At 36.4% G+C, this 5,390-nt stretch overlaps 1 pseudogene; it reads left to right on the forward strand.

Annotated features, from left to right (window-relative positions):
- The first annotated feature begins 2,947 nt into the window (after window positions 1-2,947).
- Window positions 2,948-3,680, forward strand: LOC118022408 (annotated as a pseudogene).
- Window positions 3,681-5,390: the final 1,710 nt, after the last annotated feature.

A 5,390-nucleotide genomic window follows, 5' to 3' on the forward strand; every position in this document is an offset into this window, starting at 1 on the left:
ATTTTTAGAGTTAGAAAGGAATCTAAAAATTAGATTAGATGAACACTTTTTTCTTTTGTAGGTGAGAAAATTGTGAATTTATGACTTGAAAGAGTTTGCAAAATTATTCCTCCAATGCTGTCAAAATTAGAATTAAGGAGCAGTCTATTTTTTCTCTGCTATCTTCTTTGACTCTGCACAGTGAAATACTCTGAACTATATACATGGTATCCCATGGACAGATAGAGTTACCCTCTACCAATATTTGCCTTTGCCAAAATTTCTCTCTGCAGTATTGTTCATGCACCAGCACGACACACGATTTTTTATCATTTCCTACTTGAAAGCCAAATCACTAATAGACTTTAGCAATATTGAGTTCTATTTATTTAAATTAGAGTCAACTTTAAATTGAATGCAATCATTTATTTTTTAAATTGACTAAAGTCCATCAACTTCAAGTTTAAAGATAGCTTGCACATTAATACTCTCAACTGTTTTTCCTAAGATTAGAAAGCTTATTTTTATGACTCAGGATTTTAATTCACTCAAAGCTAACTTCTTCCCCAACCCTGCCTACTTTAAGTGCTCCATTACTAATCTGGAGATAGGATGTACTCAAAAATGCTTGTGCTAGAAAAATTTTATTTTTTGATATTGACTTTTCCTTTCTCTCTCTCTCTGCACTTTGAATGCTATAACTCATATTTGAGTTTCTTTTCTTAACAATAGCACAGATTATGTGCTTGAGCACATGTTTTAGCTGTTATTTTTTAGAATAAGTTTTTGCTTTTAAATGCAAACTGACAAAGTAATCTCAGATGTTAAATGAAACTATTGCCAGATTGTGAATCCTTATGGAGATATGTACAAGTGAAGATAAAATATTTCAACATTTGTTATAAATGTTTGCTAATGAAGATGGCCTTTAAAATCTGAATAGCTTCAACTCCCTCTCATTTTTAAAATACATATTCAGCTAAAGAAAAACACAATAGTGTCCATATTCTAAGAATCTTTTTTTAAAATAAAATATGCATGAAAAGTTACCTATGTTGTCAACATTGAAAAAATGTTCCTTATGAGGTATTCTGCAGTCCTTTTGTTTGCCACAAATTTGCTTGAACATTAAAACTTCATACTTAGTTTTTTTTCCCCCAAGACAAATAAAAGCTGTTAGTGGCAAAATTAGAATTGTCATCACTATATCCTATTGGTATAGTAATACCCAATATGATTTTCCTTCCAAGGAGACCCTTTAGTAATTACCATGACTCTAATTTTTCTTTATTAAGGAGCATTTTAGTGTCCTTTGGGGTTCCCATAAATTCATATGAAAATCATTGTTGAAATATTTTTAAATGCATTTTCAGATCTCTGTGGTATATTATTTGCTATTTCTCTTTGATATAAAGATGTTTTGTGGCAATAGCTGGGACATGGATGATTTATTATATTGTATTATAGGGGATTTATTACTTCCTATGACATGAGAACTTTGCCTACTTTTTAAAGATCCCAGCCTACTGTCTCACTGCTATTGTTCCTAATAATTCCTTATATTGCACCTAAAAGCATGTTTAAATTTGGCATATTTTAGGGTTTTTTTCATAAATGTATGAGATTGGGGGTATTATGCTTATTTAAAAAAAAAAAGAAACACCTTAGGAACAAAGTTTGCATGATTGTGGATTCAGTAATGAACTTTAACTGTCATTTGGGTTTGAATCAGGAGAACATGATTGAAGTAACAAGAATAATCTGCGAGATACTTACATACCAGACATAGGAAGTTTAGAAATCAGAGATTATACGTGTCTGTCTGTTGCTACAAACACAACTATCTGTTGTTATTATAATGCTGCCTCACAGCATCAGATGGGAGAGGCAGTTAATATATGAGTAACTACTTATATTTGATAGTAAGTTAGGAGTGGCAGACAGATAAAATTTGTAATTAATATACCATGCCATGTTTAACTTCTGCTTCTGTCCATGAAAATTTCTGGTGCAGACCTTACTATCTGCTAAAAAAGCTAGATGAAATATATGAAACATCTGTGTCCAGTCATTGGCACAACAGGAAACACTGACTGCAAACCTTGAGAGAAGGTATAAATGAGATGAGAACTAAAATTTCACTGGCCTTCTTAAGTAGATGTGCTTTTTAGACCACAGTACAGGAAGGGAGAATACAAGCAGAACTGGGCAATTCTTCAAGATGAGACAAAGATAGGAGCTGTTAGAATCTGAGGCAGCTGAAATTTTCAAGACAGAATAATATAGTGAGGTAATTATAAAGTAAAAAGAGCTCAAGAAATCAGCAGAAAAATCCTATTGAGCCTTTGGCTATTTACTGATCTATACCTACACAATATGTGACTCCAGGAATCCAAGCAAGACAACTCTCAGGGAATTATAAATTGAATAATTCCCAGTGCTCACACAGAGCTGGGAATTATTTGCATTTCTTTCAGCCAAGTAGGATTCTGAATTAAGCATGCAAAGTCAAGCATCCAATACAAAATTACTAGACATATGGAAATTTTCAAATGTGACCCACAACCAAGGAAGAAAATCTGTTAACAGAAAAAGACCTAGAAATAACAGAGATCATGGGATTTGAAGACAAGACTTTAAAATATTTATTTCAAGTTTAATAAATATGCTCAAGGATGTAGAGGAAAAAAGAACATAATTAGGAGAGAAATGGCATTCATAGAAAAGAACAAAAAGAATTTTTCCAAATGAAAAATGTAATAGCTGAAATGCAAAATTCACTGGGTGAGCATAAAATAATGTAAAACATTGGAGGAGAAAAATGGAGGCAGGGAGAACTTAAAGGACTATTTAGGCCAAAATATAAAGATAAAAAAAGATACACAGCTATTTCATAAAAAATAATGTGACCCAAATAATAGTGGAATTATTATTGGCTGCTAATTCAGAGTCACCATGCTGCCCAGCCATGGTCAACCCCACTGTGTTCTTTGGCACAGCCTTGGATGGTGAGCTCTTGGGCTGCATCTCCTTTGAGCTGTTGCAGACAAAGTTCCGAAGACATCAGAAAACTTTCCTGCTCTGGGCACTGGGAAGAAAGGATTTGACTATAAAAATTCCTGATTTCACAGGATTATTCTGGGATTTAAGTGCAAGGGTGGTGACTTCACATGCCATGATGGCACTGGCAACAAGTCCATCTATGGGGAGAAATTTGATGATGAGAATTTCATCCTGAAGCATACAGGTTCTGGCATCCTGTCCATGGCAAAAGATGAACCCAACACAGAGGGTTCCCACTTTTTCATCTGTACTGCCAAGGCTGACTGGTTGGATGGCAAGCATGTGGTCTTTGGCAAGGTGATAAAGGGCATGAATATTGTGGAAGCCATGGAGCGCCTTGGGTCCAGGAATGGCAAGACCAGCAAGAAGATCACCATTGCTGACTGTGGACAAATCTAATAAATTTGACTTATGTTTTATCTTAACTACCAGATCATTCTTTCTATAGTCCAGGAGTGCAACTCTTCATCCCCATCTGCTTGAAATATCCTATAATCTTTGTGTTCTCATTGCAGTTTTGTGGCTTCCGTATTTTCCTTATTCCTTCTAAGTCTTGCTGGATTGAAGAGTTAAGGTTATGATTATGAAATAAAAACTAAACAACAGCAAAAAGAATAGTGAAAGAGCATCTTCAAATTGCTGAAAGAAAAAAAAATGTGCCAAACTATAAATTTCTGCACAGTATAAATACCATTTAAAAATGAATGTGACTCAGTCAAGCTTGCCTCAGTCCCAGCATGGCAGACCCCTTACCCAGAAGACCAGCACAAACCCCTGCCCACACCTTGTCTCTAAAGCCTAGAGTTTTAAAAGTCTGCAGGTATGGCTGGGATAGAGCCCAGAGGGCACTTACTTGCTCCTGGACAGAAGACCATAAACACAGAGACATCAGGGGGAGGCAGCACAGCATGAACACTGGCTGCCTAACTTGCTTACTCCAAGCCCTACCCCGCCGCACTATGGTGTGACTGCCCTTCTCAGTCAAGCTTGCCTCAGTCCCAGTGTGGCAGGCTCCTCCCCCAGAAGACCAGCACAAACCACTGCCCACACCACATCTCCTGACCAGAGTTCTGCAGGGCCTCAGTTCTGATGAAGTTCCTGTCAGGTCTTATTTCACAAGAAGATCTGAGCTCACCTAGTTAAAACTCATCACATTCAGGCCAGGGACCAAACACTGTGCACAGCAAGCAAGGAGACCCTTGGTAGACAACTGGCCTGAAGGGTAGAGCAGCCAAAACACAGCAGCAAAGTACACACAGCACACACTGGAGACAATCCCTGAAGCACCAGGCCCTGGACACTCCATGACCTCTTCATAAGTCATTACTTTTGGGAGCAGGAGACATAACTGGCTTTTCTAACATGCAGAAGAAGGCAGAGACAGACAAAATGCCAAGATGGAAGAACAGGATAAGGACAAGTTCAGAGATCTAAATGAAATAAATATAAGTAACATGCCTGATGGAGAATATAAAGCAAAAATAATAAGGATACTCTTTGGGCTTGAGAAAAGAATACAAGACATCAGTGAGACCCTTACCACAGTGATAAAAGAGTTAAAAATAATCAGAGATAAAGAATGCAATAAACAAGATTGGAAACAGACCTGATGCAATGAACAGCAGGCTGGAAGAAGCAGAAGAGTGAATTATTGACATAGAAGACAAAATAATGGAAAATAATGAACTGAACAAAAGAGAGAAGGAAGAACTATGCAACACAAAAATAGACTTAGGGAACTCAGTGACTTCATCAAATGTGGCAACATTCATAGTACAGGAGTCAAAGAAGGTCAGAAAGAAGAGGGGGCAAAAAATTATTTGAAGAAATAATAGCTGAAAAATTTTCTATTCTGGGGAAGCAAACAGATATCCAGATCCAGGAAGCACAAAGAACTCCCATGAAAATCAACAAAAGCAGACCCATACAAGACATATTATAATTAAATTTGCAAAATGTAGTGATGAAGAAAAAGTCTTAAATGCAGCAAGATAAAAGAAGTCCTTAACTTACAAGGGAAAACCCATAAGGCTAGCTGGAGATTTTTCAACAGAAATGTGGCAAGCCAGAAGAGAGTGGCATAATATATTTAAAGTGCTGAATAGGAAAAATCTGTAGCCAAGAATACTCCATCCAGCAAGACTATCATTCAGAATAGATGGAGATGTATAGAGTTTCCCAGAAAAACAAAAATTAAAGGAGTTCATGTCCACTATACCAGCCCTGAAAAAAATTTTAGTGATTTTTTGAGTGGAAAGGAAAGACCAAAAGTGACAAAGACAAGAATAGGATCAGAGAAAATTTTCAGAAACAACCACAAAACAAATAATAAAATGGCAATAAATACA

This window comes from Mirounga leonina, unplaced genomic scaffold (genome assembly GCF_011800145.1).
Source record: "Mirounga leonina isolate KUSES-001 unplaced genomic scaffold, KU_Mleo_1.0 Mir_176, whole genome shotgun sequence".
Classification (NCBI taxonomy): domain Eukaryota; kingdom Metazoa; phylum Chordata; class Mammalia; order Carnivora; family Phocidae; genus Mirounga; species Mirounga leonina.